The 25,478-nt window shown below is 34.8% G+C and overlaps 1 pseudogene; it reads right to left on the reverse strand.

Annotated features, from left to right (window-relative positions):
* Positions 1-330: 330 nt before the first annotated feature.
* Positions 331-23,607, reverse strand: LOC140954732 (DNA repair protein recA homolog 2, mitochondrial-like; annotated as a pseudogene).
* Between the last annotated feature and the right edge of the window lie 1,871 nt (positions 23,608-25,478).

A 25,478-nucleotide genomic window follows, 5' to 3' on the forward strand; every position in this document is an offset into this window, starting at 1 on the left:
TATGAAAGAGAGATTGCAACTATGTTTGCCAAACTCCCTTTCTTACCTTCCTTTTTATAGAGAAAAGGGAGCCCCACAATATCATCAACAAATTAACTCCTAGGTCGACGACTTGCATCTTGCTGTGGATGCATATATAAGAATTCTCCAATCCATAGTGCCAAATTCATTGAACTGCAAATTAACTACTGTGGATCGATGGATATTTTCTACAAATTGGAAATGCTAACTTGAACCATTAATGCACATCTAAACAGCTTTTCGACTGGGACCTTATCTATACATAGCTTTGAAATGTCTTGAGAACTATTAACTATCCTTTTCTGGCTGTCAGTTTCCTCTAAAAACCAGACATATTAGTCGCATCCTGTACGGCCTAAATTCTTCACAACCACTACGAGTTGTCTCACATATCTGCACCATTTAAGAGCATTTCTTAGGGCAATTACTAAACGTTCAAGTTAAAATTCATGTGTACACTTGACAATTTTCTTCACTGCAAAACATGTCATTTTTATCACAGAGATTATTTTTTTAAAAAATATATTTTTAAAAAAATACATTAAAAATAAAATTAAAAATGTTAACATGAAATAAAAAATAAATTCAAATTTACTGAAAAATGTGGCTAGGCCGCACAAACACACGTACCCTAATTAGAGTTTTGCTTACTGGAAACTTTTTTTCACTTGGATTATTTTGTGTTGCCAAATGAGATGATTCCTATCCACATTAGGGATGCCAACTTGGCTCGGAGGACAAAAAATTGAAGGAAAATGTCATAAACCAACAAGAGTATGGTAGTGCTGGTTTGTTTTTATTTAGAAATTTTTTTTTTCCTTTTATTATTTGCTTTTTTTTAGTCCTCATACAATCCTCTTTTTTGTAATTTGTAGATTAGACGATTCATTACGTCTCGACAACATCTGCCTCTTACAGTACAAAAGAATTATCCCTTCCAAAATCCCTCAATGGTGTCATATTGCCTCTTCTAGCTGTATATATAGAGTAAATCGATCGTTCCCTTGCATATAGGTGCGTTTCTTAATATGATTATAAATTAAAAAAAAACAGAAGAAAAAAAGCGTTTGCCCCACATCCATAAATTGCTAGTGATTTTGTGTAGTAAGAACATGGGCATATGTCTAATACAGTAAGCAAATTGCTTCAAGGCATGACCATCCCTTGCATATGTTTGTATGAATTTCTCCATTTTTAAATAAATATTATATGGTTTTAAGTTTTACGTGTATATATATTCTAAATGATAATATGATTTTATCAATTAAAGAATGTATATTCACTTCAAGTTGCGATGAGCAGATGATCGAGAACGATACTGCCTTGGCAGTTTCGATCCATGCCATAAAATTGTGTGGAAAAACGATCAAAAACTTCGGCTCAGAAAATATCTTTTTAAGTCAAGCAATCACTGAATTTAGCCTGTTGAACTCGGAAACATGCCCATGCGGCTAAGGTAATGTTTTTTACTTAGATGACAAGCACAGATCATGATAGACTTGGGGGCTGTATTTTTTTTTAGTTTTAAAAAATAAAAATAAATAAAAATAATATTATTTAAAAGTATTTATAGAAAAAAAAAACATTTGAGTACAAAAACACTTAAAAAAAAAATTTATTTCTATCTCAATCTTAATACACGCACTAAATAAGAGAAATCAATTAAAGACTCGAAAAATCTGGTGTTAAATTTAACACAAGAAATGATTAATTAAAAGAAAATTGTTATACATTGGCGTACAGAATTGGCCGGCAACATTAATGCTAGATGCAGGTTTATATTAAAGAGAGCAAGCCAAGAGTGATGAATCGAGAAGCATGTCTGAGAAAATTACATTAATGTTTATAACTAATAATAATACAGCTTTGCAATGGAAGAATGATGTTTCTTAAATTAAATTGCAATCGAGTTCGTTGCAATTACCTGACTAATTCTCTTAATACAGCACATGAAAGCCAGAGAGGTACAAGCATTGATGAACAAGACAGACTTTGAGGGAAAGCTAGGCTTACGTAATCTTCCCTGAATAAACTGTCAACCTCGTATCGGAGAAATGGTTTTCCTATCGTTTACCATCTCATGTGCCCAACTGGAAAAGATCTTCTGTCAATGCACGGTTAATTTTAACACCTTCAGGTCTCACAAATAAAGCTCCAGTGCCAATGATTATTCAAATTCTTATGTGGCTAGTTTCACAGTTTATGCAGCTAGAAGCCGATTTGGAGCCACTTCTGTTTCGCTTTTACCTGATTCCTTTGAGCAAATCATTTGTCTCTCACGGTTCCATCTTCCTCTGAAATATTTTTTCCCTTAATTTTGCAACTATTAATTTGATCATAGTTGAGAATAATTAGGAGGCTTAACCTAATAGGTTAGCCAACCCTTTCTATATATATGAGTAGGGCAATATACAATAGTAAAGGTGGAGATTACCACATAAGAATATGACTACAATATTTCCTATATAATTACATTCTATAATACGCCCCCTCAAGCTGAGGGTGGAGGATCAACCCGAAGCTTGAATCTAAGACCAGTAAATGAAGCAGCAAGAAGTGGCTTAGTGATGACATCGGCAAGTTGATCCTGAGAGAAAATAAAACGAATCTGAATCTCCTTCTTCGCAACTCTATCTTGGACAAAATGATAATCAATCTCAATATGTTTTGTGCGAGCATGAAATATAGGGTTTGCGGACAAATATGTGGCACCAAGGTTGTCACACCAGATAATAGGGGCAGAAGGAGTCGGAATCTGAAGATCCGTTAACAAGTACTAAAGCCAGATAACTTCAGCCGTGCCATCGGCTAAGGCTTTGTACTCAGCTTCCGTCGAAGAACGAGCAACAGTGCGTTGCTTACTCGATTTCCATGAAATTGGTGTCTGACTAAAGAACACAAGATAACCACCTGTAGACTTTTTATCCTCAATACTACCAGCCCAATCTACATCTGTAAAACCGTGTAAAGCAAAGGAAGAGCTGCGAGTAATATGTAAACCATGTGATGTCGTACCACAGAGATAACGCAAGATGCGTTTCACGGCAGCCCAATGGGATTCTGTAGGAGCATGCATAAATTGACAGACCCGGTTAACAGCAAAACAAATATCCGGGCGTGTGAAAGTGAGATATTGGAGAGCACCAACAAGTTGCCGAAAACGAGTAGCATCAGAAAACAATGGATCCGACATAATGGTGGCTTTGGATGCCGAAATAGGAGTATCAACTGGTTTACAGGATAACATACCAGCTCGTGTGAGGATATCAAGTGTATATTTATGTTGACAAAGCATAAGTCCCAGACCAGTACACTGCGCTTCAATACCCAAGAAATAATGAACATCACCTAAATCCCGAAGTTTAAATTCTGAGCTCAATAGCTGAATGAGTCGTTGTAGCAGAGTTCCATTATTACCCGTAAGCATAATAACATCAACATAAACCAAAAGATAACAAATATCACTACCAACCGAGAAGATAAACAATGAGGTATCCACTTTAGAAGCACGAAAACCAATGGATAATATAAAATCATTCAGACGAGTGTACCAAGCCCGTGGAGCCTGTTTTAACCCATATAGAGATTTATGCAATCGACATACATGACCTAGGAGTGCATAATCAACAAAACCTGGAGGTTGTTTCATGTAAACCTCTTCATCAAGGACTCCATTTAGAAATGCATTATGAATGTCAAGCTGATGAATTTTCCAACCACTCGAAACTGCAATGGAGAACACTAAGCGGACTGTTGCCTGTTTGATAACAGGACTAAAAGTTTCTGAGTAATCAATACCTTCTTGCTGAGTGAAGCCCCTAGCAACCAGGCGCGCCTTATACCTCTCAATGCTACCATCAGATCTACGTTTAATTTTGTAGACCCATCGGCTACCAACAACATTCATAGACGGATGAAACGACACTAAAGTCCATGTTTTGTTTGCGCGTAAGGCCTGAATTTCCTCTCGCATAGCATTATGCCACGCCTCATATCTGTTAGCATCAGGAAAAATAAGTGGCTTATGCGAGGGAGGAGAAGTTACCCGACTGACAGAAGCAACAGGGGTGGCTGCCGTGGTGGTGATCAGTGCTGTCTTGGGCTGTCTCGGACGAAGAACCATGGGGTGTTTAGGAGCAGCTGGATATGGAGTAGCAGCACCTGTACCTGGAATGTGCTGAAGAGGATAAGAGGAGAGATCAACACAAAGTTGCAGACTAGGAGGTGAAGCCGGGGAGGTGCTAGGTTTGTGCCGCTACTGAATCCTGCAATTCAGAACCTGTTCCTGCACAAATAATCATTGGAAAGACAAGCACGTGGTGATAGTATGGCTGTGTGGGGTGGTGAGGCAGGTTCGGTTGAATCAACGGGCAGGGGAGTAAGCTGGGGGTTACGGCAAGGGGCAAAGGTGGGTTGTGTGTTTTGCCGAGTTGGGAAGGAAGAGGCTGAAAACAGGAAGGGGGTTGCAGTGATGGAAGATAGGTAGGTGGAGTGGGGGGAACCAGGGGGTGTTGTTACCTGTTTAGACTTTTTAAAAGGAAAGACACATTCATGAAAAAACGAACATGACGGGAGACATAGACACGACCAGACTTTAAATCAAGACAACGATAACCAAGATGAGACGAGCTATAGCCTAAAAACACACAAGGAGAAGACCAAAAATCTAATTTATAAGCATGATATGGACGTAAAAATGGAAAATAAAGACACCCAAAAGTGCGTAGAAAGTTATAATCAGGAGTGCGATGAAACAGACACGCAAAAAGGAGATTTATTTTGAAGAACAGGATTAGGCATGCGATTAATAAGATAGACAGATGATTCCATAGCATAGTTCCAAAAAACGCAATGGGGCATTACACTGGCCTAAGAGGGTTAGGCCAGTTTCGACAATATGTCTATGACGACGTTCAACTATGCCATTTTGTTCATGAGTATGAGGACAAATTAATTGATGATGAATACCAATTGTTTGAAAAAATTTATTTAATTTACGATATTCACCACACCCAATCAGTTTGAACAGATTTAATTTTAAGAGAAAACTGACGCTCAACAAGTGTCTGAAAACGTTGAAACGTGGAAAATACATCAGATTTTTGCAACAAGCGGATAATACCAGATATATTTAGTGTGCCGCTTCAACAAAGATAACAAAATAACGAAAACCATCAGAAGAAAACATTAGAGCAGGGACCCAAACATCACTAAAAATTAATTCAAGTGAGGTAGAAGTTTTGTGACCCGTCGGTCGTAATGACAAACGGGATGACTTGCCTAATGGACATGCTTGATATTGAGTAAAAGATCCGTTTAGACGTACAAATAATTTTATTATCAGAAACTAACAAATTTAGAATGCGAGGAGTTGGATGACCTAAACGATGATGCCACAAGTCGGCAGTCGCGGAAATGCAAGGAGACCAAAAAGCTTGAGGAACTGACGTAGCCGAGGACTCGGAGAGAACATAAAGACCATCATGACTCCGATCGGAAAGAAGAACTTCCTTGGTGAAGAGATCCTTCACGTAAAACACATAATCGTGAAATTCAAAATAAACATGATTATCACGACAGAATTTCTGAACAGATAACAACGGTTTGGTAATGTGAGGCACACGAAGAACATTAGTCAATGTAAACAAGCGTTTGGGGGAATATAAAGTAGTATGTCCAACATGGGATATGTCAAGGGCCTTACCATCACCAACATGCAAGAAATCATTACCAAGATAAGGAGCAGAATCAGTTAGAGTTGCAAGATCAGGCGTCACATGTTGATTCGTGCCGGTGTCGGGAAACCAAGTCGTTGTAGCAGAATCATTCGCAACAGCAAGGTGAGCAGAGGGCTGCTGTGTGCTGCTGTGAAACTGATAGCATTGAAGAGCTGAATGGCCAGAAGTGGAACATAATTGGCAATGGACATGTCCAGACCACTGCCCCTGATTTGGCCGGAAATCTGCAGCAAAGGTGCGCCTGTTCTGCCACTGATTTTGCCTCCAATCTGTAGCGGAGTGACCTCTGTTTGGGGCCTGAAATCTGTTGGTGTTTGAGCGCCAATTACCTCTAGAACGTCCCCTGTTTCTGCTGTGATTAGTCATGGCATAATAAGCAGAATTCGGAGGTGTTGGCAGCAATGGTGGCTGCTGCGGCAGAGAAGAAGAAGACAGCAGTGATGAAGAGGATAAACCGACAGCCATGGAGTGAAAGGAATTCTTGTGCAGAAACTCATGGGTAAGGAGATGGCTATGAAGATCAACATATGATAGCGGTTTAGCCTTGGTTATGAGACTAGTTACCAAGTCTTTGAACTCACTGCGAAGTCCACAAAACACATAGAGATTGAAATCTTCAAGGGACATTGGGCGACCAGCAGCAGCCAATTCGTCAAATAACGATTTGGCTTGTTGCATATACATACTAACCGATGCATCACCTTGCCAAAGGTCTTGAAAGGATCCATGTAGTTGCATTGATCCGGGAATTAAATGGAGAGGCAAGTGCCTTCTCAAGCGTGCGCCAAAACACAATGTGAAGTAGAACAATCTACTACAAGATGCAGCACATCCACGGAAAGAGAGGTGAGTAGAGCACTCAAAATAAGTTGATCTTGTTGCTTCCAACGAAGAAAAGAGGGGTTGATGGCAGAAGAAGAACCAGCCGAAGCATCAATCATATGAGATGGAGGACACGGCAAGGAGCCGTCAACAAAGTGAAAACACCTTGACCAAGGAGATATGGCTTCATCTACATTCTCCAATAAAGATAGTTTGTGTTCGTAAGTTTCAACGACACAACATGGTGGGTGTTTGATAGAGGAACCATTGTTGTAGATTGTGTTCCCATGAGAGGCCAAGGAACGGCAGAGTCATGAGAAGAAAAATCAGAATTCGGAGGTGTTGAAGTTGTTTCTCGGCCAGCAGTAGGAAGAGGCTAGCCGGTGATGATGCAGCACCGGTGGAGGGAGAGATGGCAACGGCGACAGCAAGAGGAGAGTCCATGGGGAGAAAAATTAGGGCCGACTGCAAAGAGAGAAAAAATTAGGAGCTCTGATACCAAGTTGAGAATAATTAGGACGCTTAACCTAATAGGTTAGCCAACCCTTTCTATATATATGAGTAGGGCAATATACAATAGTAAAGGTGGAGATTACCACATAAGAATATGACTACAATAGTTCCTATATAATTACATTCTATAATAATCATGAACCCCTTCATTTTCCATTAAGTACTTGTTCAGCTACACATTCATTGCGAAATACCCTTCTGCCAAATGACATAGCTGCTTCCTTCTTTCTTGATGAGAATGTGCTCGCAAGCTAATTCTAAGACCTCAGATTCTAAGCAAAAGCCTCTCCCAAAAGTGTATCTCAAGTTTAGCTTTCGTCATAGTAGGAGCTAGTTTATTTTTCACCACTTGTGCACACACCCCAAGACCGGTTATCTGAAAAAACATGGCATTATTTAACAGAGCAAAACAACAACAAGAACGTGAAAGACTTGATCAATCAGTTCAAGGAAACTAACAATAAATTTTTTTATTGTTAACTAACACAAAAGCTTGAGAATGAGGAAAAGTATGATAGAAGGTAAATTGGAAAGAAAAAAAAATGAAATTTAAAGCAGGGAACACAGATCAATCAAGGTAAACAAGATAGAGGACAAACATGACGGAAAGTCTGGAAATTCATGCAGAATCCTAGACCATTATAAGCCAACAATATCTTATTTGTCCATCTACAAATTTGTCACTTGTATACAAAGCTTAGAAACTCCACCAGATTTTCAAGCAAATATGAAATAAATTGTAATGTTTTGAAATAAATGAGTTGGAAAATACAATAAAGCCCTTGAAGCTTAAAAGTTGGAATAAATGAATAAGGGGTATTGTAATAATTCAACAAATTTAATATATATAAATTGAAAAAAAAAAGAAGGATCTGAAATTAGAGAGCAGAACTGTGAGAGAGAAGGGAGAAGAAGAAGAGGAGGAGAAAAGAAGGGAAAATAAGGGAAAAAGGAAGAGATTTGGAGGAAATAAATAAAAAGGTAAGATTTAGGTTGTTTAATGTGTATACTATGTTAATTAAGCTTTAATTTCATTTTGATGAATGTTAGGGTTTTGAGAATTTGTGTTTTGGTTTAAATTGATGAATTAAATTGAATGATGGGGATTGATTGTTGTGGTAATTGATTATTAAGTTGATTATGGAAGATTGTGATGATTTTGAGTTATAGTTTTGTTTGAATGGTGAATTTGTGTTAAAAATCAGGGGATAACAGTAGGTGATTTGTTAAAATTCTGGGTTTGAGGTTTTGAAGATGACAAAAATTCAATTTGGTCCCTCAATTTAAGGAAATTACAGTTTAGTCCCCAAACTTTGGAAAATTACAAATTGGTCCCTGGAGCATATTCCGAGATTCTGAACAGAATAACATATGAATTATGGACAGAATTACTCTATAGATAAGAGAATTTAACACTTTCAATTTTAGTCCTTCAATTTGACAAAAAGTACGGTTTGACCCTAAAAATTTGGTAAAATTCTAGAATGATCCCTGGAGTATAATGATACATCCTGGACAGAATTGAGGATTAATTAAGGTCAGAATTTCAGTATATTCATGGATTTATGACAAATTTCAGTTTGGTCCTCCATTAGATGAAAATTACAATTCGGCCCTAAAAAATATAGAAAAATTTCAGATTAGTCCCTAGCTGCAATACTAGATTTTTCAGATTAGTTTGATGAATAATTAAGGGTAATTTAGTGAATTATTACCAATTCTATTAGTTGTTTTTATTATGGATTAGATTTCGGGAAAACCGTTAGATTTGGATTTTGAGAAAATTAACTATTTAGTTCAAAAAACATATAGGGTTATGGTATACACCCTTAGTTAAGTTTATTAAATAGGTTAAATGTTCTTTCGAGTCGTTCTTGAAAATCATTCCTTTGTATTCAGATAATCCTGATATTCTACCGGCGGGATGTTAGTAGGATTTTCTTCGGTGTCTACTTTTGAGTCAGGTGAGTGAATAATTTTCCATATGCATGAGAAATATTATAAATATTTGATTTGTTAATATGAATTGGATCATGTTTCTTGAATAATATATATATATATATATATATATATATATATATATATCTGTGTGTGTGTGTGCGCGCGCGCGATTATTATCCTTGATATGATAAAGCATGATCAATTATTGAATCTGATTTCTTGATATGAACCAATATGAATTGAATTTTGAATTGATAGCTCCTCATTTGATTGATGTCATGAGTTGAGTTTTAAGCTATGAATATGTTTGTTAGATTATGATTATGAACCTATAGTATATCAGTCAGAATACCCATGCTAACAGGGTAGTGTTAGTCTTTGTGCACATCGTATCTGAACACTAGTTGGTCAGGGGAGTCACCAACCTGTGTGGACTGATCATTCCACAGTACGGAGCCTCATGCTCATTGCATTTTGATTTTCTGACAAACTTTACCATATGATCTTCTTGTTATGGCCTATTTGAGAAACTTTTATATAAGAACCTAAAGCCATAATTGTATATATATTCTCATTGTTATATTATCTCGTGTGTGTATATTGAACATTATCTACTCACTGAGTTGTTGAACTCACCCTCTCATTATTTATTCTTTTCAGGCTTATAGCTTGATAGCAGGTCACTTTTATTGAACCTTCCGAACCTGCTTTTTTATTGTAATTTGTACTTTCTTTTTTTTATCAAGTTAGTGCTCCAAAACTATGAAATTATATTAACTCTTGTATTAAGACAATTACATTATATTATGAAGTTAGTTTGTTGTTAATGCTGCGTTAAACTCTGATTGAGTTGTTTAAAGGATTGTATGTAAATTTGGGTTCGCATAGGTTTGGAACCTTGAAGGGGAACCTTGCCTATGTGCCGGTCATGGATCCGGGATTTGGGTCGTGAAATAAATAACCACAATTAGGTGCTTATGCAAAGAACATATCTATGAGGAACATGACACTGGAATTTATTCAGGTCACATGTTAGCAATGGCGCTAAAGAATATACCCTGTCCTCAGTGATCTTGAGCAGTCTTGTTCTGATCATTCTCAAACGCACAGCTGAATAGAATTTCAAGGCATTTCCGCCACATGTGACCTCTTCTGCACGCCCTGATTTTAAACTTTTTCTAACCTGGATAAAGACAACAATAACAATTGGTGAATATTATTTTCCCCATAAGTTACTGTTTACAGCATCCGTACAGAATATTTGAAATGTTTTAGCGGGAAGTCTAGAACTCAACCTGATTAAGAAAAATAATGAGAGTTTGTGATTGGCATAATGAATAATTGATCTTTCGTAGTGCTTGGGTCATTAATCGTGATTGTATATCTTCAAAGGTGCCTCCTACCACAGTATCAATCTCATGTTGGGGGACAAGTGCAGCAACCTGTTAACAAAAGGCCTGGAACGGTATCAAGAACGATGACTGAGATAAAATAGAAAAGGACAAACATAGAGATCCACAAGTGCAATTTATAAGGGATCAAAAAGCTACAACAAAAGGTTACAATAACTATTGATAACAGGGCAAGGTCATGGACACAAAGATGTGTGTGTGGGAGTGTCTGCTTGAGAATTAATTACTTACACTATCCACCACGATAACATCTACAGAACCACTTTTAGTCAGAGTATCGACTACACTGAGCAAATTTTCAGCACAATCTGGATGTGAAATAAGAAGATTTTCTGTGTTTAGGCCCATTGATTCATGAAGTAAAGGGTCCATTGCATTCTCTACATCAAGATATGCACAATATCCTGACAAAAAGACATTATATGGCTCAGATTTAAATAGGATATAATTATTTTAACCACATGGGCAGCAAAAGCATCTCGAAAGGCCAAATACAAGTAAAAGAACATGACAAGATCAATATAATAATAAGTAGATAACTGATCATTAGAAATAGAAAATCTTCAAATATATCTTACTGTTGCTAGCTTCTAGTGTATAAAGATGAATTTTTTAGCACTAAGAATTTTGCTAGCTTCTGGTGTATGATGGCTAATATACACAAGAATGTTTTACTACTAAGCAGTTTAGCCTTTTTTATTTGGCCATCCTCTGTCACAACCAAAGATAATGAAGAAAATTATTTGCTTCTTTCTTGTCTAATTTAAGATATAGGAGATGGTGGTAACTAAACGCACAGGGTACGATCACTTAAGTGCATACATCTATCAATCCATGTCTTATTCCCTTTCTACAATTATAAACATCTCTCTATCCATCTATCCATGTCTGTGGGTGTGGGTGTGGGTGTGGGTGTGTGGGTGCGTTTTACATGCAGAGATAAAATATATCTATCTATCTATCTATCTATTAATGTACCTGGTTTGGGTTTAGGTGTGGGTGTATAATCATATATCACACACAGAGAAACTCTAAAGTTATTTACTTGGCAAACGAGAAAAGTTTCAGGAACAATGGTGTAACGGTGAGAGTTTTTCAGCAAAAGTTTTGGAAAAGGAAGAAAAAAGGAATGTACATTGACTGTAAAATTCAAGTGATTTGGCATGCTGTAGCATCAACTAATCTTTCTGACAAAACTAACAAGTTCAGTGTCAAAAACAACAAAGTTGACAGAAAATGACAAAAACACTCCAAAGAAACATGAAAACCTTCATAGATAAAGTTAAAAGCATATTATGAAAAACCTACAACACGAACTAGAAACCAATATAAACCTATACCCAAGTTATCATGTGTGCATTTCCTTGCACAGTTGCAAGAAAAAAGAAAGTGGAATCTAGTGATAAAAATGCTTTCCATCCAGTATAAAACCAAAATATAGAGTAGTTCTGCAGTTTCCTGAGCTGCTGGTAACAAAAGACAAGGAAAAAGGTTACTCTATGTGTTCCTAAAGAGCCTTCCTGAAAATGGAAAATGCGCCCAGATTATGACAAAATACAGATGAAAGGCTAAGCCTAGTGGAACATAGGTGATGAATCTAGTGATCATTAACTAACCAGTAACAGGCAAGAAGTGGGTGAAATGGAGAGAGAAAAAATGACTTGATATCTGGACAGTTATTTTTCATAACAAGGATTAATAACTGAAATTGGCAAATGAAACGTCAAGTCATCATATCAGAGTGCCAAAACCTATGAATAATTAGCTAGGATTTTATTATGCAGTGCTCCAATAAAATTAATCAAAATTTTTGTAATCCATGTAAGGGGTCTGATTTTCAAACTGCAACTAATCAATTAAAAATCTAACCTGATATCCTTGTTAGGGTTATGCATGCTAACTTTCATAAAATGTAAAACAGAAAGCATGACAAATCTAGTAGCACATACCTCCAAGTTTTTGAGCTTCCTTATTTTTAATTGCTAATCAAGGTTTCCTTCTACTAGCATTTATATCAAAATTAATATGTTTAAATTATGGATAACATGTCTAATAAAGCAATGCATATAAGATTTATGTGTGAACTCCCATAATGTTGAAAATTATTTTGGTTAGCATGCCATGATATTTCAATCGATCACGTCTGTAACTCAAGACCTAAGTAATGATTTGCAAGTATAGCTTATTGGCCTAAACAATAAAAATTTATGACACTAAACACTTTTTGAGAACTTCATATATTCCATTTTGACAATTTTAAGAAAACAAGGAATGATTTAATGATATTTATGGATGTGTTATGGCCATTACAAACATTTCCAATTTCCAATTTCCAATTTACTCTACCTCCTTCGTTAATGGCTACTACATTCTTTAATATTAATGGCTGTCTTTTTCTTGTAGGTGAACTACTAGTGTATTTTGATGACTTTTGGGCAATGATTACACACTTAGAAAGTAAATTTATACTTTTAACATTCCCTTTGAACTTGACTCTTTTGACATCATCATTCCAAACATGTTCTATATTCTTGTAAACACATCATACTTGAATAACTTTATGAATATGTCAGTAATTTGATCATAAGTTATGTAAGATACCAACTCAATTTCTTTATTTTTCACATGTTCTTGGATGAAATGGTATCGAGTATCAATGTGTTTGCTTCTTTTATAGTATGTTGAGTTCTTTTATTAAGCAATCACATAATGACTATCTATGTATAATTATATAAGATTTTCTTGTGGAAATTTTGAAAAACTTTAATACATTCCTTTGACCAATTACCATGACATGTAACTAATCTAGCAACAACATACTCAGCTTCGTATAATAATAGTGTAAAGAACCAAGTAAATGATATGCCTCCCATGAAGAATGTGAACCTAGCTATGCCTTTTCTTTTATACAAGTCACGTCCCAAATCAGTATTAGAGTAGCCAATAAGCTTGAAATCTTCACTTTGTGTGTAGAACAAACTATTATTAAGAGAACCTTTTATAAACCAAAGAATCCTTTTAATTTTTTTTAGATGAGATTAGTTAAGGGTCTTCATGTACCTGTTAATTAGCCTAACTTTACATGATATATCTGGTATAGTATAAGTCAAGTACCTAAAGATTTTAATTACACTTTTGAAATATATAGGATCTATATCTCTTTTCACATTATTTTTTAAATCTAATCTTGTGTCAACTCAAGTTGTCAAAGAGTTATACTTTTCCATTCCAAACTTCTTTATAATCTCTTTTGCATAGTTGTATTGAGAGATGAAGATTTTTCTTTTTTGCTTATAGAACTTTTTTGCTAAGGAAATGAGTTATCTAGCCTATATTTGACATCTTAAATTCATTGACCATGCTTTTCTCAAAAGCACCAAACATATCTGAATTGTTGCTAATAAATATTAAATCATCAACATATAAGCAACCAATCAAAATGCTTTTATTTGACTTCCTCTTCATATATAATGCATATTTATAGGACACTTTTCAAAATCATTCTTCATGAAATAATCAGCGATCCTAGTATTCAATGCATGCGGAGCTTGCTTTAATCAATATAGGGCTTTCTTTAGCTTATACAATATATTTTTATAGCCTTTCTTTATATATCCAAATGACTAATCAATATTGATTTTTTCTTCAAGGACCCCAATTAGATATTTTGATTTAATGTGCATCTGGTAAATTTTTCATTTGTAATGTACAACTAGTGAAATCAATAATTTATTGGCCTTAAATATGGAAACTAGGGAAAATACTTCATTATGATGAGTTTTTTTTTTTTTTTTTTGCTTGCACCTTTTTATGACAAGCATAGCCTTATACCTCTAAACTTCTCTTTAAGCATTCTTCTTTGTCTTGTAAACCTACTTGAATTTAATGGTCTTGTGTGTTTTTAGAAGAGTAGTCAACTTCCATGTGTTGTTCTTTTTAACAGATCTAATTTCTTCATCCATTGCACTTTTTTTATTTTTCTTATTTGTTAACTTCTTGAAAATTAACTCGGCCATAACTCGTTTATAGACAAAATAAATTGTATTCATCACCCTGTATGAGTTTTGTATCCTCATTAAATTATTCCAAGTTTTAAATCCTTCTTGGTCTCTTGTCAAAAAATACTTTTAGTCCTAAGTGTGGAGTCTTATGTATTTGTATTGAAAAGTGAACTCTTTTTGGTTGTTCTTCTATTAATTGAGTTAGTTTCTCTTCTTCAATAGTTAATTATGTATTTCTAGAAGATTCAATGTGATCCTTTCTTTATAGTTCATTTTTTTTCTTAAAAATAACATCTTTGTTATATAACACTTTATTGGTGATGAGATTGTACAACATGCATCACATTATTCTATCACCATATTGAATAAAGAAAAAATTATCCCTTTTATCATCAAGCTTAGTTCTTTTCACACTTGGAATTTTGGCGTATGCAATACATCTAAAAACTTGAAGATGACTCATACTTGGCTTAATGAGTGCTCTATACTTCATATGAAATTTTATTATTTAAACTTATGTGGGATATTTATTGAATAGATAAGCTTTACATGAAATTACTTCATCCCAAAAACATTTAGGCAATGACTTTTCCTTTACCATGATTTTAGCCATGTTATGGAGTGTGTGATTCTTTCTCTTAGCAACATCATTTAGTTGAGAAGTGTAGGTTGGAGTGTACATATGCTTAATTCCTCTCTACTTGAGGAATTCTTTAAATTTTCTTGCTTTGTATTTGTTGTTACTCAATTTCGGACCCCCACGTGCTGGAGATGGTGTATACTTTTTTTGAACAAAGAATAGGAGTTTAGCTCATGTTCGCCAGAAAATTGACAAAAACACAAAAAGAAATATTTTTTTTCAAAAGCCTTGTTTGATCTGTTTTCTGTTTTTTTTCTATCCTTCCCCTTTGCTACCAAAATCATCAGGTTTTTTTTTAGGTTGATCAGGAGTCTTCATAATGTTGAATTCGTTCCTTTTTTATCTGGTCTTTAAGGTTGAATAAATCCTTCAGAATTTGCACTAAAAAATGGTTCTGCTGCTGTGGCAATTTTTTGTTCCAACTTAGGCTCTGATTCTGACTTGGCTTCATACGATATCTGACCATCCTAGGTATATTTTGTCACTCATGACATGTTAAAAAATTAATGTACACCTTCATTAGGTCCTAGGGATCATATTTCTTAGGGAAGATTCTCAACATTGTCAGATTAAGAACCTTTTTGACCAACTAGATTACTGTCAGTTTTTGTTCTATAAAAAGATTTTATCTCACTTCGACTCCTTCATCAAAGTTGTAGTCCTAGATGCGTAGATGAATTTGAGATTTTGAATCACTTGATTCCGATATCAGAGGCTCAAGATGTTCCCATTTGAATATCTAACGTGAAGGTAGAGAATTCTGCCGCGACAAGGATATTGACCCGAGTCTGCACTAAAAAAACTCTATTTTTGGCCTAGTTTTGTGATTTTTTGTTCTTAGTTTGTACTCTCAGTCATATCAGGATTCTCAGTATTCGTTAGTTTTTTGAGTTTAGACCTGGAGATCCCTTTTGACCAACCACATTACTACTAGATTATGTTCTGTAAAAAGATTTTATCTAACTTCGACTCCTTCATCAAAGTTGTAGTCCTAGATGCGTAGAATAATTTTGGCTTTTGAAGCACTTGATTCCGATATCAGAAGCTCAAGATATTCCCATTTGAATATTTAACGTAAAGGCAGAAAATTCTGCCGCGGGAAGGATATAGCCCAAGTTCGCGGGGCTGATTCGAAGGATTTTTTTTTGGACCAAGGACTGAATCGAAAATTGTTAAAATGAGGGATTTAATTGAAGAAGGATATTGAAAGCTGGAAAGGGGGCTGGATCATCATAAAGGACTGGATTTTTTCCACACTGAAATAAGGAAAATGAGACTTTGCAGCTGCACCCTCCATCCGATTTCTTTCCTTTTTTCGCTGCAAATTCCTGTTGTTTTTCCTTTATCATCATGCTTGAATTTTGGAGCTGCAACCATGTTTTTTCTTGCCTCATTCCAAAGGGAGCAGTTGGCCCTATGGAAGGAAAGAAAATAGCCACAGCCTCCTCTAAAACTGGAAAGAAATCAGACGTAAAGCACCAGCATAAAATCAGAATATTGCAGCTTCCTTTTGCGTTTTTTTATTGCAAATCAGTAGGGATTTACATCCTAGGATTAATGCATTGAATCCTTCCTAAATGGAGACATATTTAGACTATATATAAGCCCCTCTAATTACCTAACGGGGGCAGCAAAAAAAAAAAGGGGAGCAGAAAAATAAGAAAAGAGAGGAGAGAATAGAGAACGGGAGAGAGACAACAAAAGAAAACAAGAAAGAAGCCTTTGCTCCAAGTTTTCTGCAAATAAAAACTGCAGAAACGGGAAAAGAAAATTAGGAATCAGTAGAGAAAGTGACGGAGGCGCAGAGTAAAGAAGGAGGAAATAAGTAGACCCAAACACAGAAACATAAGAAGAAGGACAGACACAGACCGAGCAACCATCACTCTTCTAACGCCACTGCAGTTTCTTCATCGCCAGGATCCGCAGCAGGGACGAAGGAAGTGCAGGAACCCGTTGTAGAGGGACTGACGAAGACGCAGAGGAGAGAAAAAATCAGAAAAAACAGGCGCAAATACAGAGCAGGAGGAAAAGATTTGAAACGGACAACACGGATCAACCATTACGCCTTCAACGTCGCTGCAGCTTCTTCGCTTCTGTTCCCAGGTCTATTTTTGTCTTCACCCCGCAACATGCATTTTTTTGTTTTAAGTTTGCACTGTTCAAGTGAATTAATTCACTTGAACAGTATTTTATAAACTGCACCCCTTTTCTTTTTTTCTTTTTTTGTCCAACCGGGTCACTTGTTTGGGCAAGTGACCCCGCCGGACTTACTAACTTTTTTATATAAAATAAATAAAATAAAGAGAAAGTGATTTATGATTTTTTTTGGTATGTTTATTTTAAGGTCTGAATTCTTTTTATTATAAAAATATTAGTCTTGTGCTTAGAATACCTGGTTTTTTTTGTTTTTTTGACGCAATGTGATAAATATACATATATATCAAATTTTTTTTCTTATGTGTTGCATAAGGCCAATACCCTAACATGTTTCGAATGTCTTTTTTTTTATACACAAAAAATATTGGAAGTTTTTTTTTAAAAAAAAAAGTGTTTTCGCATGGATTTCTTAAACACAACAAAAATTGTTTTTCTTGCATTTTTGGATTTTACAACGTGTTTGTAAAACTCCAAAAGGTATTGACCAATATTCAAAAAATTATAAATATCTTATTTTGGGTAAGGGGAATTCATCTATTATTCACCGCTAATGTTTGGATAAAAAATTTCTTAAAGGATGAATATCCAAAATATTATTGGGTGTAATAAATCCGCACACATCCTTGAAAGAAACCTTGATTATAATCGAGGACATTTCAAAAAAAAAATTTACTCCACGGTTTACGAGCCTTGAGAGTATAAAATACTAAAAAAAAAAGGTTTTTTTGCACCCTAGATTTCTAATTTTTTTGTCCCTCCTCCTTGCGATTTACGAGTCGCAAACTTTTAAAATACTAAGGAAAAAATGAGCTTTCAAAGCACATGAAATCTCCTTGGATTTCTATCCTAATAAATTTTATTTGAATCAAACCTAGGAAAATTGATGTGATTAGAAAACACCAATACCATAGCAATTATAGAGCAAACCAAACACCAAGCAGCTTACCTTAGGTAAGGCCTACTAGGGGTGCTAATACCTTCCCTTTACACAACCAATCCCTTGCCTTAGAATCTCTGAAAGACCTGTTAGGGTTTCCAGTGACCATAATACTAGGTGGTGACTCCTTTACACAAAAAAAGACCCTGAAATTCAATCGAAAGTCACCGCTCCGCCGCGAGGGTGCGACAGTATTCATCACCTTGATATGATTAAAGCAGTTTGATTTGGTAGCCACCTTTTTTTTTAACAAAGGCTTTAAACTTTTTGAAGTTATCAAATACCTTTGATTTCCTTTTCAAAAAAACACACCCAAGTTCTTTTATTATATTTGTTAATGAAAGTGAGGACATATTACTTTCCTCAATTTAATTTTATATTTAATGGACCAAACATATCAGTGTGCATTAACTTAAGTGCTTAGTTGCTCCCCAATTTGCTTTATTTTCAAAAAAAATTAGATGCAACTTACTAGGAACACATTTTATAAAGCTCATTTGGATTATGAATGTTTGGAAGACCTTTCACCATCTTATTGCTTTCGAATTATCTTAGACTTTTTAAATTAAGTTATTCATACCTGAGATGTCATAAACCAATCTTTATCATTAATTAATAATGCTTCTTATACACTTTGTTATATTATAATGAATAGTGTGAACGCATCCTGTTCTTCTCCATCTTCACTCGAGTAATCAACTTCCCTTGAGTATCTGCAAGTGTCAAGTACATATTCTTTAATTTGATTTGATAACCTTCTCCATTAAGTATCCAGGACTGGATATATTTGTCTTTATTTTTTGAAATAATAGACATTAGAGATGAAAGCATGATCTCCATCCTTCTACTTGATTAGAACATCTCCTCTCTCTCAAACTAGGACTTTAGAGAGATCACTTTATGATATCTCTCATTGAACTTTATCATCAAATTCAACGAATAAGTTCTTTTATCAGAATATATGATTTTTTTTTTTTTAAGGATAAGGATACTTTAACTTCCTTAGATAATACATCTTTGAAACTATCTTCCATGATATCCAAGACATCTTGAAAACCTAGTAGGCCTCTCATGTGAATGCATCAATTGTCATAATTCTCTTTTATCAAATTCAGGATGAGCACTTGCGTGGTTTCGTAGGCCATTGGTTTCGATTTTATTAAAACAAGTCTTTATAAATGAAGTTTTGAAAAAAGGTGACTTTTTTTAATGAGTCTAGAAGAGTTTATTCTGTTAGGTAGAATTGTTTTGTAAGTTTTAGAAATTTTAGGGTTGCTTTTGAAATTTTAGAAACTTTAGGGTTTGTTATGAAATTTAAGAAAGGTTTTGGGTTGTTTTACAAATTTCAAAAACTTTAGAGGTTTTCATAAAATTTATAAAACTTTTAGAGTTTTTTGTAATTTCTAGTTATCTTCTCCAATAACAATGATTTTTTTTTTAAAAAAAACTTTGGTAGGCTTTTGGAAGCTCGTTTGAACTTCATTTGGATTGATATTTTATTTATTGTGATTGTCCCTTTGCGTACTTTGCAATGGTTTATTTTATATATATATATATATATATATATATTTGAACACTTTGATTTATAGGTAAAAATCAAGAACACATTCTATTTTTTATTCTTAGGTTCTGATACCACTATTGGATGGAATGGGTAATTGAGGTTACTAGTGGTGCACTTCTAAGAGAGTAAAATTTACACAGATAAAAATTAAATTTAGAATTATTTCAAACACACAAAATATTACAACTCCCTCACAACCTCTCTTTCTCTTTTAACTCTTTTTTATTTTCTTGATCACTCCTCACATCTAAATACTCGGATTACATGCATATTTATAGGAAAACAAAGACACTAAAAAAATCATTGCTCATATTACCTTTTCTTTTTCATTTCAACTATTATTGTACCTACTTCACTTCCTTCATTAATGACTATTACATTCTTCAATATTAGTGGTTGTCTCATTTTTATAGGTGAGCTACTAGTGAGTTTTGATGACTCCTGACAATGGTTACACATTTAACAAGTCAAGTTAATTTATACTTTTAACAAATGTCATTCCAAACTTGTCTTTGTTTAAAGGAATAAAAATTATGAGGCTAAAGAGAAGTAATGAAAGGTTGGCTAGTATGAGTGTAGTAGTTATTAGGTCAGGGAGAATCTGGTAGTCATGTAAGGTGAAGAGAGAGGGAAGAGAGATAGGAGAAATATAAAGGAGAAGAAGAAAAGGGGAAAAAAGGAAATGAAAAGAAAGAAATATAGGGAGAGATTTGAAAGAAAAAGGTGCCACGAGTAAAAACTTGCCATCTTTTTTTTCTTTAGTTTTTAATCCAAAAATACGAAGAAGAGTCACATACATATGTAAAAAGATATAATAAACAAAAAAACTTTATAAAGACATAGCAAATCGAATTAATATAGTACAAAAACATTTTTCTGCTTTAATCCATAGAAAAAAAGCATCTCTTTAATTACATTATACATTCAATCTTAGTAATTAAGAAGAGGAAAATAAATAAAACTTAAATTCACTCCAATTGTTTTATATTTATGAACCTCTATAAAATTCAAAAAATTGATCAGTATAAGTTAATTTTAATCATTTTTTTCTCATTATTTTTTTAATTTAAAATTTAAAATATTAAGTTATAGAAAAAATAAAATTTAACCATAATTTTTATGTTTTTATTTTTATTTTTTAATATAAAATAAAAGAAAAAAAATTAAAAATATGTAAAATTAACTAAAAAAAACCTGCGAAACTAATATTAAGATCATATTAGCAATATCTTGTTCCTTTCTTCTTTCTTTCTTTAAAAAAAAATAATCTTATTATTTCAACATGTCCTCTAAATCAAGAATCCACTTTATGATTTAATGTCATCGAAAGCAAACAATGATTTAAATTAGTGCATTCTAGATCAATGTTTGATATGTTGGTCTCATATAATTCTTATTAGTTATGTTTAAATTAGACCATCCTCAAGCCCTCTATTTGTATATGCATCTAATTAAAAACAAAATAGTTGATTTGGTCCACAACCTTAAGGTTGCCTTTGTTTAGTGTTCTAGGATAGAAGTGATGTAAACATGTTTGGTTGAAGGAACAAAGATAAAAAATATAAAAATAAATATATTTTTTAAGATTATTTTGGAGTGAATTTTTATCCTGTTAAAATGGAAAGGACAAATAAAACATGTCTTCTTTAACCTAATTGTCTTCATCTCTTTGTCACATGATAGCATTCATTGTATAATAATTATGATTAAAAAGTAAGTAATGTAAAGTAACCAAATGGAAGGCTTTGGGGAAACCAATTTATGGTCATTGCATTATATATCAAATCATGTTTGAATGAGTCAAAATAGAAAGAAAGGTGCTATGGGTGGATTCAATAAGTCTAATGGATGCATTTTTCTAGTAGTCATCATGGAAAGGTCTTTTAGTGAAATTAGCATTACTCAATAAGTAAATTCTAATATGAGAAGGGTTCCTATATAAAAAGATTTGTGTTTAGAATACTTTTTAAATTAGTATTTAGAATCCTTGTTTATTTAGATTAGGCTAGATTAATCTTATTATTATCTTATAATCTCTTTATATATATAAGAGACATGTATGCATAATTTAATGATGAATAAGAGAAGGGAGGTTCAAATACTTTATATGTGTCTTATTTTTTAACAATTAATATCATAACGTGTTAAAAGAAGACCATTTACTTATTTTGTTATATGCACACATTGTAATCTAGTAGCTTTTGAAGATGTTGTAAAAGAATTAAAGTGGAAAAAGGCTATGAATGATGGCATTAATGTCATTAAAAGAAACAATACTTAAAAATTAATGGAGCAACCAAAAGGACAAAAGATCATTGACATTAAATAAGTGTTCAAGATAAAGTTAAACGAAAATGACAAAGTCAGACAAGTATAAAGCACACCTAATAACAAAAGGTTATATGTACAACCTTGCTCAATTTGAAGGTCTGTAAGTCCATATTTATTTGTTTGAAGTTGTTGTAACCCATTTTTGGGTCCCCACAAAAATAAATAAAATAAATAGCCAAAAGAGGCTAGAAAAATAACAGGAGGCAGAAGCGCTCAGAAAGTGGTCAGAAAAATTGGTCAAGGAGGTTAAAAATACAAAGATTCGATTTTTGACAGTATTTTCTTGAAGGATGAGAGCCCTATTGAGAAGGAAAATTTGAATTTTGAGGAGAAGCCCAAATTTGGATGTTTGTGGACTTCATTGGATTTTTATTTGAATTTATAAAGGATTTGATTGCATGAAAAAATTGATTTTTAAGTCAATTTGGGCTTTAATTAGAAGAAATTAAAGTTCTGGGCTAAAATAAAATTTTTAGGATTTTTATTGGGTCAAATCAGGGGCTTAATTGCATAAATATTGAAGTTTAAGGGCCAATTATGGACTTAGTTGAGAAAATCCGAAACCAGGGACCAATTTGGAAAATGTGCCTTAATTTACTGTTCACTTTCTTCCTCAAAAAGTTGCCTGAGTGGCTGCTTTCCAGGCGAGTTTTCCTGCTTGTGTGGCCTCCAAATCTGACAACACGTGCACCAACATGTTCACATGCAACCCCTTTATCCCGGAGAATGGTCCGGTCGGGTCGGAAATGTTAGAAACGGCTCCGTTGAGTGGCTCAAAGTGGCCACCTCGGGCAATTCACAGCCTTGAGCTGCCAAATTTGGCAGCTCGAGGTGTACACTTTGAGCCAACGGTTAAGATGCTTCCCAACTGAATCAAGGGCTGCAATTTTTCCCCAATATATACAAGATTTCCCTCTTCCACGGCCTATAAATAGAGTCGGATTTGATGATCTGAAGGGGGGAGAAATTCGGGTCCAAAGTCAGCCAAAAACCAGCATTTTCGCCCAATTTCTGCAGATTTTTTCTTCTCCTCCCTCAGCTCCCACACAGAAGACCTTCCCTTTTTAGCTGAACACAAACTCACGGTTTTCTCTCCCAACCAAGAGGCAGCCGGCGCAACTCTCCCTCTCCACAACAGCCGTCACCGCTCCTCCCCCTTTCTCAGCCAAGACTTTCCCTCTGCACACAAGCTTCCCTTCTCCCTCAGCAACCCCTGTTTGTACTCAAACCAGCAGCCCATGTACACCCACACCATCTTCCCCAAACCATGACCACCATATCCCCCGTAAGCACCAGCCCTCACTCCCCTTTTCTTACCGTGAGCCTGCCATCCATAGCAGCAGTAACCATCTCTGCTCAGTAGAGACAGCGGCAGCTCACAAGAAAACAGAAAAAGAGAGCAAGAAACCAGAAGTCTATCCTCCTCAGCACCGTGTCTACAACACGTCCAGCACTGCAGCAAACCTGGCTCCACCGGGAACAGAGAGCAGGGACGTCTTTCGCGAGCAGTAACCAGTCGTCTCCCTCCATTTCGCCTCCAGCCGTTGTCTAGCAGGTAAGCCTTTTATTCCCAGCTTTTGCATGCATTTTTGCATTTTGTTACTGTTCAAGTGAAATTTAATTCACTTGAACAGTAACCGGGTAAGGCATGTGTATTTTTATTTGTAAAAATAGAAATCTAGCATTTAAAATACCCGGTTTTCGTCAAAAAAAAAAATGTTTATTAAAAAAAAAATGTTTTTGTTTTCATGCATACGGCCAATACACTAACATGTTTTGAATGTTCTTTTTATATATAAAAAATATTGGAAGTTTTGAAAATGTGTTTTCGCATAGATTTCTTAAACACAAAATTATTTTCTTGCATTTCTGGATTTTACAACATGTTTGTAAAACTCCAAAGGGTATTGGCCAATATTCCAAAAAACTATAAAAATCTTATTTTGGGAGGAGAAATTGTATTTATTATTCACCGCTAATGTTTGGATGAAGAAATCTTTATAAGGATGAACATCCAAAATATTATTGGGAGTAATAAATCCGCACACATCCTTGAAAGAAGCTTTGATTGTAATCGAGGACATTTCAAAATTTTAATTTTTTTTTACTCCACGGTTTACGAGTCGTGAAAGTATAAAATTGGTTTTTTAAGAGTTGTGAATTTTCTTAGATTTCTTTTTTTCCTTTTCCTTGCGATTTACGAGTCGCAAACTCTTGAAATACTAAGGGAAAAATGAGTTTTCAAAGCACATGGAATCTCCTTAGATTTCTATCCAAAATAAATTGACGGGATTAGAAAACACCAACACCATAGCAATTATAGAGCAAACCAAACACCAAGCAGCTTACCTTAGGTAGGGCGTACTAGGGGTGCTAATACCTTCCCTTTACGCAACCAGTCCCTTGCCTTAGAATCTCTGAAAGACCAGTTAGGGTTCCTAGTGACCAAAATACTAGGTGGCGACTCCAAAGAACCAAATCATTAAAACACAACGAAAATCGCCAGCCGATGCCGCGCGCTAGATTTTTTTTGGGGTGCGACAGAATGGCGACTCCACTGGGGACCCTTGGACTAAGCTTGATTTTTTGTTTGTTTAGGCTATGTGTTATTGGTTTTTGTTTTCTTACGATGCTTTATTTAAAAGCTTTAGCATACATCTTTACATTCTATCGTACATGGCATGGTCATGCATCACTTTATTATTGTTATTATATTATGAGGGCACACACCTGTAACTTTAAGGTTAAGTGGGGGACTAGCAGCTTGCCTTATGACTTGAGTCAAGGTTTAAGTTTGTGTAAACCCCAACTCTTTGCTGAGTGTTTAGACTGATTGTGATTGGTACACGTGCCATCCCACTATCTGCTGGACCTCCATATCGCCTTTACGAGGGTGATCACTGGAACAGCAAGAGACCCTTTTTAGAGACCCAGTAGTAAACCTACCCAATGTCTCACATAAAGGAACTAGAGCCTATCCTTAGGATGTATGCTCCATAATATCTTTTTGCATCCATAAAGGGAGAGATGTTCTAGAATTGGGAGACCCAAGAAGCTCCATTTGGTGATTTAATCAACAATGCTTGTTTGATCATGATATTGTGTTGTTTTCCTTTTTCAACTTTTTAAATCGAGGTTCCAAATGCCTTTTCAAAAGTTCATCTTGGTGTTTTTACACATCATTTTTCTTTTCAAAACGAATCTTCCATAACTACACCTGCACTTTACACTGAGAATGAATGGTCGGACTTTAAAAGAATCCATATTAGTTGTAGAAGAGGAAGAATGGTAGGAAAATAACATTAGGGGATTCACAAAAACGAACAACATGAACAAACTTGGAAACCCGCTACAAGGTCATGCCGTTTGGGTTAAAGAAAGTTGGGGGCACCTGCCAAAGT

This window comes from Populus alba, chromosome 16 (genome assembly GCF_005239225.2).
Source record: "Populus alba chromosome 16, ASM523922v2, whole genome shotgun sequence".
NCBI classification, from domain to species: Eukaryota; Viridiplantae; Streptophyta; class Magnoliopsida; order Malpighiales; family Salicaceae; genus Populus; species Populus alba.